This window comes from Amaranthus tricolor, chromosome 5 (genome assembly GCF_026212465.1).
Source record: "Amaranthus tricolor cultivar Red isolate AtriRed21 chromosome 5, ASM2621246v1, whole genome shotgun sequence".
In the NCBI taxonomy this organism is placed as follows: domain Eukaryota; kingdom Viridiplantae; phylum Streptophyta; class Magnoliopsida; order Caryophyllales; family Amaranthaceae; genus Amaranthus; species Amaranthus tricolor.
The window spans coordinates 21,848,924-21,870,017 of record NC_080051.1 but is presented as its reverse complement, the minus strand read 5'-3'; the positions used below and the strand labels follow the sequence as shown (position 1 = coordinate 21,870,017).

At 32.1% G+C, this 21,094-nt stretch overlaps 2 non-coding genes across 2 annotated transcripts; both read right to left on the bottom strand.

The window, feature by feature from the left end:
• Positions 1-7,668: 7,668 nt before the first annotated feature.
• On the bottom strand, positions 7,669-7,783 carry LOC130814368 (U5 spliceosomal RNA). Its single transcript, XR_009042395.1, has one exon. It is a non-coding gene; the product is annotated as a U5 spliceosomal RNA (small nuclear RNA).
• Positions 7,784-20,494: 12,711 nt separating this feature from the next.
• Positions 20,495-20,609, bottom strand: LOC130814366 (U5 spliceosomal RNA). Its single transcript, XR_009042393.1, has one exon. It is a non-coding gene; the product is annotated as a U5 spliceosomal RNA (small nuclear RNA).
• Between the last annotated feature and the right edge of the window lie 485 nt (positions 20,610-21,094).

Here is a 21,094-nt window from a genome sequence, read left to right as displayed (position 1 = left end):
TAATTCGTTGTAATTTAATTTATATGATTTATTCTTTGAAATTGCCAAAAACCGCAAAATCTGAAATAATTTGAATTAAAATAGTAAATATTAATATTTTTAAAAGAAATTTTTTCTGTACATATATATATATATGAGATATAGATTTTGTATTAATTTCGTGAAATATTGTTAAGTATAAATATTATTATTAAGTTTTTTCTAAAAAAAAACAAACCGCAAAATCTGAAATAATTTTAATTATAATAGTAAATATTAATATTTTTAAACGAAACTTTTTCTGTATATATAAAAGTATGAGACATGAGTTGTGTATTAATTTCGTGAATAATTGTTGAATATAAATATTATTATTAATTTGTTTTTGCTAAAAAACGCATAAAATAAGGAAATTCATAAATTTGGGTTAAAAATAATTAATTCTGGAAAAAAATAATTTATTTTAGTGTTACTGTATTTTCATTTCATTTAAATTATTTTTGTGAAATTTTATGATATTTAATTTTTAAAGAAATAAATTAATAAATTAAATGGTTATTGTAGGCAAAAAGAATAAAAATGAAAGAAATAATTAAAATTAATTTATTTTGGTGAATAAGAATATATGCCAACTCATTTAATAAATTATTTATTTTAAATATTTCGTGTCGATTTCGATCCTAAGAAAATTAATTATTCATGTACAAAATTTAAAAATAAGTTATTAAGAAAATAATAAAGCATAATTGAAATTTATCTATAAATAAATACTAAAGACCCATTTTAGTTTTGATTTAGTTTAATAATAAATGAATATTTATATGCAAGATGTTATGAATTTATTTCTATTGTATGTTATTGTAATGTTGCATTTATATGAAAACAGTAACATGATAATAAAAAGGCTTGATAGTAAGGAAATGCCGAACCATGCTTCCGGCATGTAAAAAACGTGGGACGTGTTTTCCGGCACGTAAAATACGGCAAACACAGTAAGGTTGTTTAACCTGACCTGTGGCTCGAGCAATATTGTACTGGAGGAGTGACGACTCCCACTAAGTTAGGGGTTTTGGTTTACCTCACCCTAACAAGCCCTTACATATATCAAACAAAGATCATATGTGTTGCATTGATTAAATAAGTAGTCGGATTCCACGCCCTAACACTCAAGCAGAAGTGTTAGTAAATCACGCCCTGGTACTCAAGCAGAAGGACCAGAAGTTATATATATATAAATGAATCTAATATAAAAATGAGTTCCCTATAATACATAAGATACCTTGCATATTATTTATTGCAATGCACTTATTTTTGCTTATTACTTAATTGTCGTGCATATACTATCCATACTTGTATAGTTGCGGTAAGTTTTTATACTCGGTTTTTTTTAAAGCTGACCGATTTCCATCGGCTGTTCCCATATTTCGGGAGCAGATGCTGCAGGTAACTTTACATGAAGTTATTAAGAAGATATTGTATTGTTTATGTGAGATTAGGATATAATATGTATATAGTTTATATTATGGACGATAATTATGTATTATAGAAAGATGTAATACGTAAAATTATATTTTAATGATTTAAGTTTTCTTTGTTTTTATTGAAAATTCTGTTTTGTCTTATTTGTTTTTCGCAATAATCACGGTACGATAGACTTCCGCTTAGCATTACCTACTATTATATTATTATAAACCTAAATTCGAAAAGAACGCTCTGTTACTGCCTTTTAATAGACATAACCTGCAACATTGTGTAGATGATATCACTTGAATTTTCTAATGAAACAAAGGGAGTCTTTTTTTGTTGTTGTTTTTTTTTTTTTGATTTGAAATGATGAAATGATGAAACAAGGGAGTTTAATTTGGTTTATAATAAAATTGTGTAAAGGTAATGTATTAACGGTTGTCAAAATTACTTATTATCTTTTTAAATAAATTTTAATTAATAATATTTAATTTATTTTATGATAAATTTTAAAATTTTAAAATACTAAGAAAATACATATGTTACAACAAAATTTAAGATTGAAATTGATTATTAATATGAAGCAAGTAATTTTTTGTAGACATGTATTTCAACTCATATATTTAGATCACAAGGATTGTTTAACTTTTTTTAGAGGGAAGTTATGATAAAACAAAACTTTTTGTAATGAGAAACATTTTGTCAACAAAACTTGATCAGGCCGTGCACAACGTGGGTAGATTCCGAATCTTGTGTCTATGGATCCTCGTTCACCATGCTCCTTTATGACGCTATCATCCTTTAAATCCAGACACCGCGCCATGGCTTTCAGCATAATTAATAAGATTACTGTCAAATTCAATGAGAACTCATCTAGAACTTCTCTGCAAGCTCACAAGAACTCGTTTTTCTTAATAAAATCCACTAAATACATATGAAAAACAATCACTATAAACCCATCAAAAATCAGTTCTAGTCAACTCATATCAATTGAAATTTGTAATCAACTGATAGATAGATGTATATGCTATGATGTGACAATTCGTCACATAATCACCCCATGAGCCCACTCATGTGGACCCACCAACATGGCACCCATGGGCTCAAACCCACAAACCCATTGACTTGCATACAAAACATGATGAGTTTCACTCTTTTCCAAAACCATACGGTATTAAGAGGATTACACATCAAGCATTATATACAAGTTTATAATTCACTATTTTAGTGATTTGAGATCTTCACATGTGAAATAGTTTCAACAGTATACTTTCAAATTTAATTACCTTGATGCCAGGCTTCACTTTGACTTCCGCTTGTGAGGGGTGGGGTTTTGGGTAGGATGTACGCACTACGCAACCTTACACTTCGTGAAAATAATAGGTTGTTTACCAAATATTATGTGTATGTTTGCATTACTAAAAATTACACATGATTTGATGAGCCATTTTGCTCATTATGACCTGAAGCAAAGAAATATTGAACATCGGCCTATTAGGAATAACTAGGATGAATATGAATATGAGGGGAACACTAGAAATTGACAAAGATCAATTCAACAATAGAATCAACAACAATGCCAAAGCCTAAATCCCAAAAGATTGAGTCGTCTACATAAACGCCCATGTGAGATTTTTGGTACATGTTCATGGATGTGCCTAAATTTTACTGAGCTGGTTGTCACTAACTTACCGCTTACCTACCTCTTTTATTCGGGCTTGGGACCTAGGGGAGGAGTTAGCTTAAACAATAGAATAAAAATCAGAATTCTAAAGGGTTGATAATTGATAATGTACCTAAACTTTTGAGGCTTTTGAGGCCAAAGTTGGAGCTTTCTTTGATCTTCAGGATAAACATTAAGAAAGAGTCTATCATTCCAATTCAGAGACTTATTCCCTACAATAGTTGCAGCATTCCCATATCCATTAAAGAAATCTTCAGCTATTGAGCATTTTAGTCTCTACTCTAATGGAAGTCCAAAAAATTGTCTAGTAACCTCAATCAAATCATTCAGAAATGAAATTGTCATCCCATGATTTACAATCTATCAATAATAAGACAAATTACTTAATGATTTTTTTGATCATAAGTGTAATAAACATGTTGGAGTATATAAATATCCTAAGGCCTCAAGCCTACTATCATCGACTTAAGTTTTTGGTTGAGTTGATTTCTTGAAATAATATCAAAAGTCAGCATTATAAGAGGTCACATGTTCAAATCCTACCTCTTATCTAATTTTTTAAGATAAGAAAATATATAAGCTCAGATAATTTTTTAAGATAAGAAAATATATAACCTCAGATATGGAGAGAATCTATGTTACGTCCATACTTTAAGCTCAAAGAGACTCTTACGTGAGGGGTATTTTTCGGTCTCATGACAAAATAAGTAAAGAATCAAAGAAAAAAATAAAAAAATAAAAACCTGGAAGCAACCCCAATCTTGTTAAGCAGAGTGAAGTTTGGTGAGTTCATTTTGAGCAGCAGTAGAAGGATCATAAACAGAAAGAGGAGAAAAATCAATGAATAAAGATTGATTCCATAAAGTTGGGGAAGCATCAATGGCAGGAAGTATAACTTCATTTTTAAGGATGTATTTTTCTGGGATTTCTCCTGTACTAATCTTGATGCTATATCTTCTTTCCTTGATTCATCCATTTCAACACTTATAGGGTTCTCAGTTTCTCACTTTCACTTGCTTAATCTTTTAGCTTTCTGTAGATCAAAGCTCTTATCCAATGGTTATGACTTATAACGTACTACTATGTCAAATAATTTAATTATATGTGACTCGGTCGGTGTTTTATTTGCTTTTTGGATACTATTTATCTCTTACTCTTAATTTTTATTTTATTATTAATTTATAAATTAAAATTCAGTCAAGTGGGATTTTATTTGATCAATCTAAAGATTATTCATATAAATTTTTCATAATTTTTAATTATGTACAATTAGAGATATTAAGAATTGAATAAGTTTATTGAATAAAGTGCATAAAACAAATGAGATGCTAATAGTAAATTGGAGGGACTAGGGAGTATATCTATGTAAATTTATTTCATCGAGACGAATCATATAACAGACGAATCAAACAACATCTCACTTGACTATTTTTTTAATTTATAGATTAAAAACTAATCACAGATTAAGAGTAACAAATGAATTGTACAATATTTCTAAGTAATTTTGAAACAGAGAAAGTAATAATTTCCACTGTTTTTTGATGACTACATACAATAGACTCTTTTGGCATTAAATATTCTCAAGTATTATAACAAAAAATTATAATAAGTTGATATTATAAAAATATATATTAGAAAGAATTAAATAAAATTTCAGTTGACTATTTTTTTTTATACATTGAAAAAAAATTGTAAAATAAAATTAAGCAATATATAAATTAATTATCGACATCCTTCAAGGGGCAACAACTTGGTAAAAAGAAATGTCCCATTTTCTTTTTGGACATTATTCATCTCTTACTCTTAATTTGTATTTTATTATTAATCTATAAGTTAAAACATAGTCAAGTGGGATCTTGTTTGATTCATCTCAATGCAAGGATTATTTATATCAACTTTTCATAATTTTTAATTACGCACAATTAGAAATATTAAGAATTGAATAAGCGCATTGGATAGAGTGTATAAAACAAATAAAACATTAGGGGGATGTTTGGTATGAACTTTTTAATACTGAGTAAGGGATTCAATTACCATTACTCCACATATTTGTTTGGTATGATATTAGGTTAACCCAATCCCTTTCTTGAGGGTAATGGATACCCTTACTGTGTTACCATCCATTTATGTCAAGTAACAAATTCCTTTTTTATGATCAATTAAGTGTTTTTCTTATATTTTCATATCAAACAACATATAACTACAACCCATACCCTTACTCTTACTCCTCTTTATCATTTTCGTTTCCATTACATTTTATATTCCCATACCAAACACCCCCTAATACTGAATTGAAAGAAATATTAAAATATGGATCTACAATCACCAACTTGAAAAACGAAATTTAAAAATAGATAATTAGTGCCCAAAAGTTGCCTCTCATCTTTTTGTCTGTTTCAGTAACTTTAAGCCATTTTTATTTCAGCTACTCTTTTGAGAGACCGTCTCTTTGAGAGATGTCTATTATGCCCAGCCCATTAAAACTTAATATCTACTTACATTATCCTTAATGCCTACTTATATTATTCTTAATGCCTACTTAACGTATTCTTAATACCTACTCACAGTATCTTAAATGCCTACTTACATCATTTTTAATGCTTACTTACAATATTTAAAAAATTATATATTGGGCCGACCCGATTAGAGATGGTCTCTCACAAGAATTTGTGTTTTTATTTTTAGTTATGACTAATTTTTTTTATCTCGCATTTTACCACTTTTTCCTATAAAATATTAATTTATTTTATTTTTTTAGTATTTAAATACTATCGCATATTTAGAGGCGTTCAACGGATCGGATCAAAATATTAACGGACCGGGCCATCGGTTTGAACCCGACCCCTTAAGACTTTTTTTAATCTTACGCTTGAAATTAGATATCTATAGCACAAATTTGATAGTAATGACTAATGAGCAGAGTATTTGAAATTAGAAAGCAAAAAACAGAAGCGCCTAAAAGCATTCTACATGTGCCTCCGGAATAACTAACACAAAGTATTAATTAACGCCATTTTGGTTTAGGCGTTGTGTATGTTTTTTTCAGTCAACTTGTGTATATGATTATATGAGATTGTCTTATTAAAATAAAAAATTAAGAGTATATTTAATGATAATAGAGTATTTTACAATCTCTATTAGTTAAAAGTTAAAACGTGAAAATTAACATTCATTAATTTTGTATTCATGTCTAGTTTCATACTCCATTCAAATTTATTATTTCTATTTTTTTTTATTATCATATTTGGTGAGTAGTTAGTTTTATTATTGTATATTTGTATCTAAAAGCATTATTGTATCTAAATTATTCTATCTAATGATTCTTTTTTAATAATAATATTTTTTTGGATAATTACATACATTACCTTTTTTTCTTCATTATTTTTTTTCTTCAACTCGAAACAACATTACCTTATTTTATTACCACAGTAATACTTCATTACCATTACAGCCTAATATCAGGTTGTTTGATGGTAACAAAAATGGTCCTTTTTGGTAATTTCATTACCTTATTTTATTACCATCCATTACCATTGAAGGCATCCAAACAACCAAATTTTTTATTACTTAATTTATTACCATTACCGCCCTCTAATACCATGTACCAAACGGGCCGTAAGAGTGATCGATGAATAATGTCCAAAAAACAAATAGGATATTTAAAAAGAAACGAAATAAATATATTTTAAATCTAGTATGTGGCAATTGAAATAAGGTAAATTTAATTAGTCTAACTCCAGTGTGTTTAAACCCTTAGCTACGCGTACAATACGTGTGTTTGCGATAATACCCAAATGGACGATTTCCTTTAGAGAAACTTATAATGATAACATTTTCATCACATTTAGAAGAAAAAAAAAACACTCCACATCAAAGTACAACATTTAGAAGAAGGGATAGTTTGAGTAAAGAAAGTTGATGATGCAGACAAAAGTATGAAGAAATTAAGAATACAAATTAAACTAGATTTTGAGAACATCAATGACCCTTTTGCCTGTAGGGTATGTCTCAAAGAAGAGGTTTCTGTATGTTTGAGTGGACACTCTTTTATACAACTGTGGTTCATTGTTGCATATCAGTTCATTGACAGGTCCCACTTCACCATCTGGGTTTGGAAAATAAAATGCTGCCACTGTAAACCTTTCCTTCTTTGAATTTGGAATCACCCTGTGTATTACACTCTTGAATATCCCATTACTCATCAACTGCATTTTAAAGCCATCATTTAAGACTACAATCAGGTTAAGAACTCATCATAGACTAGATATACATATATTATTTACATGGAGTATAGATGTGTATGTGTCTAGACCCAGAGTCGACCCTAATTTGAGGGTCTCACTCTTTTTTTGGACCCTATAAATCTAGGATATGAGTCCTAAATTTTCAACTTCAAAGGATTTGAGTCCTACAAAAAATAAGGTGTAAATCTCAGTTTGCTAGACCCTATTCGAATCCTACTCATACCCCTTCTTACTAATCTTGAGACTTTGACAAATCAGCTTAAGCTTAAGAAAATACCTGAAGCTTTAAATATAATGCTATATAGTCGATAACTCAAGTAAAAAATAAACGTATGCCACTTAATGCAGCAAGCACATGGTATTCTTTAGTAAAAGGCGAAAGAATAGTTCGCTTTATGCTCACTGCATGGTAGCGTGAGAATAAAGAGAAGCAGGTTTTGTTATTTATATGCATAGCATTACCTTGCTCTTTTTTCTTGACCGATGTGGGATATTGTGCTTTCACTAATCTCTACAACAATGTTTTTTTTTGGAAAGTACTCCAAAAATGTAGTATTTTGAGAATTAGAAATAAGAAATCCCTTGTTAACTGATCTTTACATTAGAGTAAGTTAGGATGAGTAGTAATAAAACTGAATTTACAAAATTTTCAATGGGTTAATAAATGGGTTAAAATATTGGTCGACCTGACCTGATTGACCAATTTAATAAATGGGTTAAACAGGTTTTTTTCGGGTTTAAATATTCAACCTTAACCTAACCCATTTAATAAACAGATCAAGTTGGGTTAACCCATTTAATTAATTGGGTCAAAAATCTAAACCCAAACCCGCTAATAAACAGATCAGGTTAGCAGGTTGGATCAGCTTTTGCCAGCCCTAAGATCAGTAATAACATTGAGTTAACTGTCAATGATAGTCTGTAACTATAACTCTATAACTCTATAAGATAGTTTGTATTAGTTTCATTCACTCCAATAGGTCTAGTTCCGAACATTATTAAGCTTTAAATAAATACGATCAATTATTAGTGTAATAGATTTATTATTTTAAAGTATTAAAGGTCACTAATAAGTATAAATACATGATATCATATAAAATGGTTATGATTACTTGATTAATCTAATTCACTTTATTATATATAAAAGTTTTAATTATCAAACTTAGAAATACAATCGATTATTAGTGTAATAGAGTAATGTATATTCTAATAGCTTATACTCCCTCTAATTAAAAACAAATGTCTCATTTGGAATTTGCATAAATTCTCCCTCTAGTAATATATTCTAAATTTCTAATAAGTTAATTACAAGCCTAAAAAGAAATCGAGATAATTACTCTGAATTGGAGAGACTATTAGTTTAGCCTTTAGAGTACTCAATAAAGCTAATAAGTCTAAGTACGTAACTAATAGCCTATGAGATAGTTTAGATTATTCTTATTCATTCAAACAAATCGAGTTTCGATTATCGAGTTTTAATATTCAATCAATTATTAAAAGTAGCAACATGATGCATTATTAAATAATAGTCTCATATATATATATATATATATATATATATATATATATATATATATATATATATATATATATATATATATATATATATATATATATATATATATATATATAGAGAGAGAGAGAGAGAGAGAGAGAGAGAGAGAAAGAGAGAGAGAGTTGTTCAAAACAAACCCGACCCGAAAATCCGACCCGAAATTGAAAATTATCCGACTCGAAAAAATGTTAATTTTTTAGGTTTACCGAACTGGAATTATCCGAACCGATACTGCACTCGAATCGTTTGATAACCGAAAAGGGCAAAATCGAACTCGAACTGCAACCGAATTTTATAACCGACATATAAACGTTAACTGATGTTACCCGAACTCAACAGTGATCGACCCGAGTCAAATCCGACCCGAACTATGCTCGTAACCGAATGCAACCTGACTAAAACCGATTAAGATCGAACTGATACAAACCCGAATCGATTATTAATCGAAATGTTTTTAATCCGAACTGATACAAACCCGAACCGATTGTTAATCGAACTGTTATAAATCCGAATCAATTTTTCACCTAATTTCAGCAAATTAGGTCCTGTAGAAATACTAATGGATGATCGAATGCAACAAGAGGGGGGGTGAATTGTTGTGTTGTTAGTTTAAGAATTTTTTGCTCAACTTTTTGCGGAATTATATCGAGTAAAGAACAAAACTTAAACCTTTAAAAAACGAAACGAAGAATAATAAAAGGAGACAAGAATTTTACGTGGAAACCTTTTGGGCCTAATCAAAAGGAAAAACCACGACCCCCCGGGATTTCAAAATTCTCACTATGTTTAGGCAATTAGTTACAATTACACAAAACAATGTTTTGCTTCACTTGAAGCTTCTCAATTCTCTAAACGCTTTACTCAAAGCTTCTCTACTTAGGCCTACTTCTCTTCTCTTCTCTTCTCTTCTCTTCTCTCCTTCTCTTTCTCTTTTCTCGATTCTATTCTCTATTCCCTTAGACTTCCCATAAGTCTAATTACAACAAAACACTCAATTACCCTTTACAAGGCCAATTCTCATTAAGATCAAAAATAAATAGTTGCTTAAGAAAAATATTATAAATTAATTGGCATTTAAAACTTAGAATATTTTTCTCAATTAATTCTCCCTTAGATGGACTCTCTCAATGCAACATTTTTTATTTAACCATCCATACATACTGAACCGTAATTTCCCTCTTTTATAAGGAGGAACAGCAGACAGTGCACTCAGCCCATGTTCTCCACGAAATGCACATATCCCACGACTTCCACAAACTTACTTGCTCCCAAAGAAAACGGGAAGTTAGTTGAAGTTTAGAAGTGGAATGTAACTGCTGTACACATGTACGGTTAAAAACATCATGGTTTAAGGAAGATCCTAAATTGTAGGAGACAAATTCAAAGTGTAGAACAAGTCCCTTTGATATCCGAGTTTATAGGAGATAAACAAGGAATTGATCTTCTCCATGTTTTTAGGCGAATTAAAAAATATTTTGCCAATTAATAAATAAATTTAATTAAGCAACTAATTAAATTTTAACCTTTTACATTAACCAAAAACAGAAAATATAATTTTCGTAATCTTCCAGTCAATGTCTTCTTCGGACCTGTATCGTGAGGAACAACACACTGTCTCCATCTACAACATTCGTCAGAACTTCAACTCTAGGAACAGTAAACTGTCTTCAAGAGCAATTTCCCAACTTCTTGGATATTTGAGACATGTACTTCTTTCACGAATCAAGTCATAGGCTTCATCAACGATTCACATTAAATCGGATATATACCTACAAAACAATCTCTAAAATATGTTTGTTTATTTAAAAGTAAAGTCATCATCAAAACCTTAAGAGGCCAACAAATTCCCCCTTTTTGATGATGGCAAACTTTATAAACAAACTTAAGTGAAATAGAGTAAAACAAAATTCATAGAGCATACTAGAGATTAAAGTAACTCTAATTAACTTAGCAAATCAACTTGTTAGAATATAATTTACCAAGCATTCATAAACAAACAGTTTACTCTAACATATCAAATATTTTTCAAAAGTTTTCAAAATAAATTAACTTAAAACCTAAATGAAATAAACTAAGTTAAACGGAAATAGATAAAGACTAACATAACATAATAACCTAATATAATAAAACTAACATAATATAAGCTAACATAATAGAACTATAATAAACCTAATAATAATAAACATAACTCATTAAGTATTTTCACAGAATCAAATATTCATGAGGACTTCATGAGAACTTCAACAAACTTAGCAACACAGATGATCACTAAACTAGCATAAACACAGCAGCACACATATCATTCATAAGAATCAATATAAATCAACAAGATATGTAACTGTGTATTCACTGCTCCTGTTAAGTTTGTGCATAATCTTCCCCCTTTTGTCATCAATCAAAAAGAAGTGGGAGTTATCAAATCTCAGCACAAACCATATAGATTTGTTAGTGATGAAAACAACAAACAACAATAATAAAAGCAAGTGCTATGAACAATGATTAAACCTGCATAGAGTTAATTGTCACAGACCATAAAAATAAAAAACAAAGAAAAGTAGCAATTGTTCAAAGTTACAATAACCATGTACCGCAGATGGTACAAGGCAAAAAGAGAAATTGTTTGTTAAGTCATACAGCCAACAAATCATTAAATTTTTGAGCAGAGGGATCAAGGGTCAGTCTCTTCTTCATCAATGAATTCAGTCTGCACCTCCACTGTGTCCAGCTTGGCACCAAGGCGTTGTTCCATTTGGTTTAGCTGATCCACAATAGAAGCAAGTGAGACACGAATTTCAGCTTGAAAAGCAATGAAATGAGACTGTAGATCAAGGAGCTTGGAGAGTATGGAATGTAAGGAAACTGCAGGAACAGAGTCAAAGTTAGTACAGCCAATATTGGGTGAAGTGTGTGATTGTGGTGGTGGTGTACACGGGATAGGTGATGGTGGTGGTGATGGAATTTGATGTGGTGGTGAATTGGCTGGCTTGGGAGAGGTAGGTTCATCAGGTGTGGGCTCAGGGATGGTGTCAGATGGTGTTTCATCAACCAAAGTAGCCTTGCGTTTCGAAGCCAACCTCCTACTCTTCCTTTGCATTGACTTAGCCTTTTTCCTCATAGCCAACACAATCTCTTCATCGCTGGAATCACTACATAGATTGTGAGGGACATTTTCATCCAAGGCTTCCTTTTTCTTTTCCTTTTCCCCCTTACTTACAGCTCCATCCTGTTCCTCTTTCTCAGATTTTTCAATATTTTCAGAGGGAACAGGATCTTGTTCCTTTTCTTCCTCATTCTCTTTTTCCTCCTTTTTCTCCTCTGCCTCCTTTTCTTCTTCAACCTCTTCAGCCCCTTCATCTTCAGATTCAACTTCTACAACCCCCTCATGCATCAATACTCCCTCATCATTCAATTTCAAATGCAAATTTTGTAAACATTTAGCACCAATTTTCATATTGGGACCCATTGGGAACTCCAACCCTTCCAATGGGACCTCAAACTTCCTAAAAATCCATGTTAACAACCCTCCATAACCAATGAAACTTTTCTTTTCAATGCAGTCTGATAAATGAGAGATCATCAATGAAGGAAAATTTATTTTAATATGTTTTTCCATGCAGTAAATCAAGGTGGCATCACGCAAACTCACTTGACTACGTTTTGAGTTTCGTGGTAAAATAAATCTGCGAGCAACATTGTACAACAATTTATGCATAGGGGACAGAACATTGTGACTGATCTTCCCCTTTTGATCAACTCCTAAAAATTTTAAAATTGTGCGTTCATTAATGCCAGAAAATGCAATCTTTGACCCAATATGATATGTATCAAAACCAACATTGGGAACATTAAACCATTCCCCTAATAATGCGCTGTTAAATTCAATTTTAACAGTTTTAACAACACTAGTACACATACCGCCATCATTAGAGAAATTTACAATAAATTCTCTCATTAGGTTTGGAAAAATTGAATTGCAACTGAAATTTGACATTAACAATTCCCATTCTTGATACTGTAAAATCTCATGCAATCTAGGAAAGTTTGTAGAATCATACCAATATTTGTCCAACCCGAACCCTACAGTCATCTCCTTTGAAACTTCTTCTGCGCTATTTGGATCAACATGCTTCGATCGCTTAACTACTCTAGAAGATGAACCACCTGTTGACATTTTTGTGATTCTTGTGTAGTTTCAGTTGGTGTTGGTGGTGCGTCCTGCAGTAATGGAGGTGGAAGTACTACCCTTAGTGGTTTTGGTTGATCGGGCATACAGGATTTTGGAGTTTTCTTGCCTGATTTTTGAGAGAAGGTTTGAGAAGGTGACGTGAGGCAGGGGTTTTTAAATGATTGAAGTGACGGTTACTCCTCCAAGTCCCATCTCTTTATTGCTTTGCATTACTTGAAGAGGAACCGTTTTCCCAAAAGTTGTCAAACGGTTTGGCCGTATAAAAATATTGAATATGGATAAAATATAAAATAGGAAATAAGGAAATTAATTATGATTTTATGAATTATTATGAAGAAAATAATGAACATATTGCTTTGGTCTGTTCGAATTAACAACATGCAAACGTAAGAACATTCATAGTACAAACTTTATTATGTGTTTACCTGATCCATGCAATAATTGATTTTCAATCAAGATATTGAGATTGATTCCTGACCTCTTCATTTTCATGATGCTTCAATGGGAAATATATGCAACTAACTTTAGTGGAGCTTGATCATACCAAGTTCCAATCTCATTTTTTCATATTGTTCCCTAGGAAGTGGTTTGGTCAGAATATCTGCAACTTGTTCATTAGTGTTAACATGCTTTAATACAATGTTTTTGTGTTCCACATTATCCTTAAGAAAATGATGTCTAATATGTATATGTTTAACACGTGAATGATGCACTGGATCTTTAGATATACATATGGCACTAGTATTATCACAATAAATAGGAATGCATTCTACTTTAATACCAAAATCTCTAAGTTGCTGTTTTATCCAAAGCATTTGGGAACAGCAGGCTGCTGCTGCTACGTATTCAGCTTCTGCAGTGGATAATGCAACTGTGTTTTGTTTCTTGGAACTCCATGAAACTAAACATGAGCCAAGATATTGTACCATACCTGATGTACTTTTTCTATTAACAAGATCACCTGCATAATCTGCATCACTAAAACGTTTTAAATCATAAACATCACTTTTAGGATAAAATAGGGACAAGTCGTCTGTTCCCTTCAAATATCTCAAAATTCTCTTTACTGCCGTGAGATGTGATTCTTTAGGACTTGATTGAAATCTAGCACATAAACCAACACTAAAAGAAATATCAGGTCTACTTGCAGTTAGATACAATAAAGAACCTATCATGCCTCTATACATTGTTTGATCTATGTTAGTTCCATTTCGGTCTTCATCTAGTCTAACATTGGTAGCCATAGGTGTATGATTGGTTTTTGCATTATTTAGTCCATATTTCTTAAGAAGTTCTTTAATGTATTTTTGTTGATGAATAAAAATACCATTTTCAGTTTGTTTAATTTGCAAACCAAGAAAGAAATTTAATTCTCCCATCATGCTCATTTCAAATTCTGTACCCATAAGGTTAGCAAATTCTTTACATAACAGATCATTAGTAGCACCAAAAATAATATCATCAACATAAATTTGAACAACTAAAATATTAGAACCTTTATTCTTAAAGAACAAGGTTTTGTCGATTTTTCCTCTTACAAAGTTATTTTGAATCAAAAACTTTGAAAGTCTTTCGTACCATTGTCTAGGAGCTTGCTTCAAGCCATATAGGGCTTTGTCAAGCTTGTAGACATGATTAGGACAAGAGGTATTTTCAAAACCTGGGGGTTGTTCCACAAAAACTTCTTCATCAAGATAACCATTCAAAAAAGCACATTTCACATCCATTTGATATAATTTAAAATTCATAAATGCAGCAAAAGAAATTAAGATTCGGATAGCCTCTAACCTTGCTACTGGAGCAAAAGTCTCAGTGTAATCAATACCTTCTTGTTGATTATAACCTTTAACCACGAGTCTAGCTTTATTTCTAACAATTATTCCATGCTCATCAAGCTTGTTCCGAAATACCCATTTCAAACCAATAACTTTCTTGTTTTTCGGTTTGGGTTCCAAGTGCCATACTTTATTTCTTTCAAACTCATTTAATTCATCTTGCATGGCAACTATCCAATCGGAATCCTTCAAAGCTTCCTCGTGATTTTTAGGTTCAAGTGATGAAAGGAACGCAAAGTGTGCACAAAAGTTTCTCAATTGAGATCTAGTTTGTGTTCCCTTATTTATATCACTTACAATTGAGTCAAGAGGATGATATCTTTGATATTTCCAAGGTTTAGGCACAAATTCTCTTGAAGGAACAGTAGCATGTTCTTGTTCAGCAACTTGATTGACATTCTGTTCATCTGCTGGATCATTCTGTTCATCTGTGGGAACAGCTGGATTGGGAACAGTCTGCTGATCCTGTTGTACTGGCAGTTCCTGGATTTGATCAGTTTCTTCTGCCTCTTCTTGCATCGACTGTTCACTCGCTGTTCCATGATCTTGCACTTTAATTCCTTCATCATCATCTTCCAAGTTTGCAAGACCTATTTTAATATTACTTGTTTCCTGTTCACTTGTTGAAAAGTTAGTTTCATCAAAGATTATGTGAACAGACTCCTCTACACACATTGTTCTCTTATTGTAAACTCTGTAAGCTTTGCTTTGTGATGAATAACCTAGAAATACTGCCTCATCACTTCTTTCATCAAATTTACCTATGTTTCGTTTTCCATTCACATGTACAAAACATTTGCATCCAAATATACGAAAATAGGAAATATTTGGTTTAACACCTTTGAGCAATTCATAAGGTGTCTTTGAAGTGATTGGTCTTATAAGAACACGATTCAATATATAGCATGCAGTATTAACGGCTTCTGCCCAAAAATTCCTAGGTAGACCACTAGCAATCAACATGGTCCTTGCCATTTCTTCTAAGGTCCTATTTTTCCTTTCTACCACACCATTTTGTTGTGGTGTTCTAGGTGCGGAAAAATTGTGATTTATGCCATGTTCATTGCAATAATTCATGAAGTTTGAATTTTCAAACTCTTTTCCATGATCAGACCTAATGTGAACGATTTGATTATTAGTAGATTTTTGTGTTTTATTAGCAAAGGAAACAAACTCATCAAAAGCTTCATCTTTGCTTGCCAAAAATAAGGTCCACGTGAATCTACTATAATCATCAACAACAACAAATACATACTTTTTGCCACTACGGCTTTGTGTTCTCATTGGTCCACATAAATCCATATGAATTAATTCTAATGGTCTAGTGGTAGTCACAACGTTTTTAGATTTAAAGGATGACCTCACTTGTTTCCCTTTAGCACAAGGATCACAAACTTCATTTTTAAGAAATTTTATTGCAGGTAATCCTCTTACTAGGTCTTTTGATCTTAAAGTGTTAATCAATGAATAGCTAGCATGACCTAGACGCTTGTGCCAAAGAAGTGGGTCTTCTTCAATAACACTTAAACACGTTAGACTGTTTCTGGGAACAGTGTCCAGGTCCACAACATAGGTGTTCCCTTTTCTGATTCCCTCCAGCACAGGGTCTCCTGTGCTGTTCCTAGAAATTATACATTTTTCAGAAGTAAACTTAACAGAGTTACCTTTGTCACAAAATTGAGAAATACTTAACAAATTGTGTTTTAAATTCTCGACTAAAAATACATTATCAATGGCATGGGAACTAGACCTTCCAACCTTTCCTTTGGCGATTATCTCACCCTTCATGTTGTCACCGAAGGTTACTGTTCCCCCATCATAGGCTTCAAGTGAGAGAAATTTTGATTTGTCACCCGTCATGTGCTTGGAACACCCACTGTCGAGATACCATGAGTTGTTCCCCCTCACTTGATCCTGCAAAGCAAACTAATGGTTAGGTGCAGGAACCCAGTTAGCCTTGGGTTCCCTGTCGATTACATTTGAATCATGTTTCTCAATCCATATGTTTTCGACATAATTTTTATTTGCTTTGATATGCTGTTCCCTTTTTATACATTGGTGTTTTAGGTGTCCACTTCTACCACAAAAGGAACAGATTTTATTACTAGGGAGATCTACGTATACCTTTTTCTTTTTATCATTCTTAATAAAGCCTAGTCCTTCTTTACTCTTGGCTTTAGCATTAAGAATCCATTTGGGAATTTCTTTGATTTTCCCTTTTCCTCTTAAGTTAATTTGATCTTTTAGGAATTTATTTTCCTTATCACTTAATTCTAATTTTAATTTCAATTCTTGGACTTTCGTGCTAAACTCATGAGTGATTTTATCATTTTCAACCGATTTTAATCCTAACAATTTGCTTTGATTTAATTCAATATTAAGAGTGTCAAATTCCTGTTTTAATTTTTCCAACTGTTCTTTTAAAATGATATTCTTATCTAATAAATCAAAAAATCTACTTTGCACATCGATTCTAAAGGAATTAAGATATGAGATATGATCTTTACTTAAGTTAAGATCTTTCTCTAACTGGAGACACTTAGCTGCTTTTTCATCTAGTTTGTCTTGTGTCTCTAACAGTAATTTGATTAATTTATTCTTACTTATGTTGAACTGATATTTAGGGGATGGACCAGAAGACGTTACCTCTTTTTCTTTAGAATCTTCATGAGATGCCATGAGACATAGGTTTGCTGTTTCCTCTTCCATTGTAGCTTCTGTCTCAGCCTCGCTCTCCGTATCTCCCCAAGCTGCTATCATTGCTTTTCTAAAATCTGTTTTGAAGTTTCCCTTCTTATATAGTCTTCCAACTTCTCTTGCTTTTCCCTTGCCCTTCTCATTTTTCCATTGAGGGCAATCCTTGATGAAGTGTTCAGTGCTTCCACACTTATGGCATTCAAAGTTTGTCTTCAAGTTCGGTGTTCCCTTCTCTTTGTTATTCCTTTGATTACCATACCTTCTGTTCCTGAAGAATTTTTTGAATTTTCGAGCCAACAGTGCTGCTTCCTCTTCACCAGTTTCTGATTCATCGCTATCATCAGCTGCTAGAGCCAGTCCTTTGTTTCGGGAACTGTCAGCTGTTCCCAAATGCAATTCATGGGTCATTAGGGAACCAGCCAGCTCTTCCAAATTGAACTTGGTGAAATCTTTGGACTCCTGGATGGCTGTAACCTTTGCTCTCCAGCGTTCGTCTTGAGGAAGACTCCTAAGCACTTTTCTTACTTGTTCATCAACGGGAATAATTCTTCCAAGAGAGACTAACTCATTCGTAATATTTGTGAACCTAGTGAACATTTCTTGAATGCTTTCCCTAGGTTCCATGACGAATCTTTCATACTTCGACATAAGCAAGTCAATCTTGGATCTTTTTACTTCACTTGTACCTTCATGGGTAACTTCGAGCAGGTCCCAAATCTGCTTTGCGGTTTTGCAACCCATAATTCGATTGTGCTCATTTGGACCAAGCCCACAGTGAAGTAACTTGATAGCAAGGGCGTTCATCTCCATCTTTTGAAAATCTTCCTTTTCATATTCCGTGATTGGCTTTGGAATTACTTCGTTATTGGAATTGATGGTCGTCACCTCAAAGTCTCCAATTTCGATAACTCTCCATACTTGGTAGTTTTCAGCCTTTATGAAGATTTCCATTCTATTTTTCCAGTAAGTATAGAATTTCCCATCGAACATGGGTGGCCTTTGTGTGGAGTACCCCTCTTCCATGCGCTCGTTCATCTTCAACATCTTTCCAGGGAACAGGATACTGCTCTCAGGGTTTCCTGATTAAATGAGGAACAGGGCTCTGATACCAATTGTAGAAATACTAATGGATGATCGAATGCAACAAGAGGGGGGGTGAATTGTTGTGTTGTTAGTTTAAGAATTTTTTGCTCAACTTTTTGCGGAATTATATCGAGTAAAGAACAAAACTTAAACCTTTAAAAAACGAAACGAAGAATAATAAAAGGAGACAAGAATTTTACGTGGAAACCTTTTGGGCCTAATCAAAAGGAAAAACCACGACCCCCCGGGATTTCAAAATTCTCACTATGTTTAGGCAATTAGTTACAATTACACAAAACAATGTTTTGCTTCACTTGAAGCTTCTCAATTCTCTAAACGCTTTACTCAAAGCTTCTCTACTTAGGCCTACTTCTCTTCTCTTCTCTTCTCTTCTCTTCTCTCCTTCTCTTTCTCTTTTCTCGATTCTATTCTCTATTCCCTTAGACTTCCCATAAGTCTAATTACAACAAAACACTCAATTACCCTTTACAAGGCCAATTCTCATTAAGATCAAAAATAAATAGTTGCTTAAGAAAAATATTATAAATTAATTGGCATTTAAAACTTAGAATATTTTTCTCAATTAATTCTCCCTTAGATGGACTCTCTCAATGCAACATTTTTTATTTAACCATCCATACATACTGAACCGTAATTTCCCTCTTTTATAAGGAGGAACAGCAGACAGTGCACTCAGCCCATGTTCTCCACGAAATGCACATATCCCACGACTTCCACAAACTTACTTGCTCCCAAAGAAAACGGGAAGTTAGTTGAAGTTTAGAAGTGGAATGTAACTGCTGTACACATGTACGGTTAAAAACATCATGGTTTAAGGAAGATCCTAAATTGTAGGAGACAAATTCAAAGTGTAGAACAAGTCCCTTTGATATCCGAGTTTATAGGAGATAAACAAGGAATTGATCTTCTCCATGTTTTTAGGCGAATTAAAAAATATTTTGCCAATTAATAAATAAATTTAATTAAGCAACTAATTAAATTTTAACCTTTTACATTAACCAAAAACAGAAAATATAATTTTCGTAATCTTCCAGTCAATGTCTTCTTCGGACCTGTATCGTGAGGAACAACACACTGTCTCCATCTACAACATTCGTCAGAACTTCAACTCTAGGAACAGTAAACTGTCTTCAAGAGCAATTTCCCAACTTCTTGGATATTTGAGACATGTACTTCTTTCACGAATCAAGTCATAGGATTCATCAACGATTCACATTAAATCGGATATATACCTACAAAACAATCTCTAAAATATGTTTGTTTATTTAAAAGTAAAGTCATCATCAAAACCTTAAGAGGCCAACAGGTCCAATTTCAATTTTCTAATTATGATTTTTTGAATATTTGAAAACTAATTTCTAATATTGAAACATTGTAAACAAGATTATATATAAATAAATAAGATTCCCCATGATATTAAAATCAATTATAAACTAATAAGCACATTACAAAAATTGGACAATTAGTAAGATCTCACACGTCTATATACAAAGATGAACGACTTAGAATAAGTAATGTATCAATTGAGTAATATATTCATCAAATTGGACAATTAGTTATCTAAAATAATTTATTTGAGTATATAAATATTTTATATCAAATATTAAATATTTTTATTATTGAATTTGATCAAATTGTATAATTTAGGCTATTTAATTCAAAGTAACAAAAAAGATGGGGTACTAGTTTCATTTACTATAATAGATCAAATTACAATAAATAAACTTTGAATTACGATCGATTATTAATAACCTATAAAGGCTTCCTCCAGAAATAAACGTATGCCACTTAATGAAGCGAGCACATGGTATTCTTTAGTAAAAGGCGAAAGAATAGTTCGCTTTGTGCTCACTGCATGGTAGCGTGAGAATAAAGAGAAGCAGGTTTTGTTATTTATATGCATAGCATTACCTTGCACTTTTTTCTTGACCGATGTGGGATATTGTGCTTTCACTAATCTCTACAACAATGTTTTTTTTTGGAAAGTACTCCAAAAATGTAGTATTTTGAGAATTAGAAATAAGAAATCCCTTGTTAACTGATCTTTACATTAGAGTAAGTTAGGATGAGTAGTAATAAAACTGAATTTACAAAATTTTCAATGGGTTAATAAATGGGTTAAAATATTGGTCGACCTGACCTGATTGACCAATTTAATAAATGGGTTAAACAGGTTTTTTTCGGGTTTAAATATTCAACCTTAACCTAACCCATTTAATAAACAGATCAAGTTGGGTTGACCCATTTAATTAATTGGGTCAAAAATCTAAACCCAAACCCGCTAATTTTGGATCAGTTTCAGATCAGGTTAGCAGGTTGGGTCAGCTTTTGCCAGCCCTAAGATCA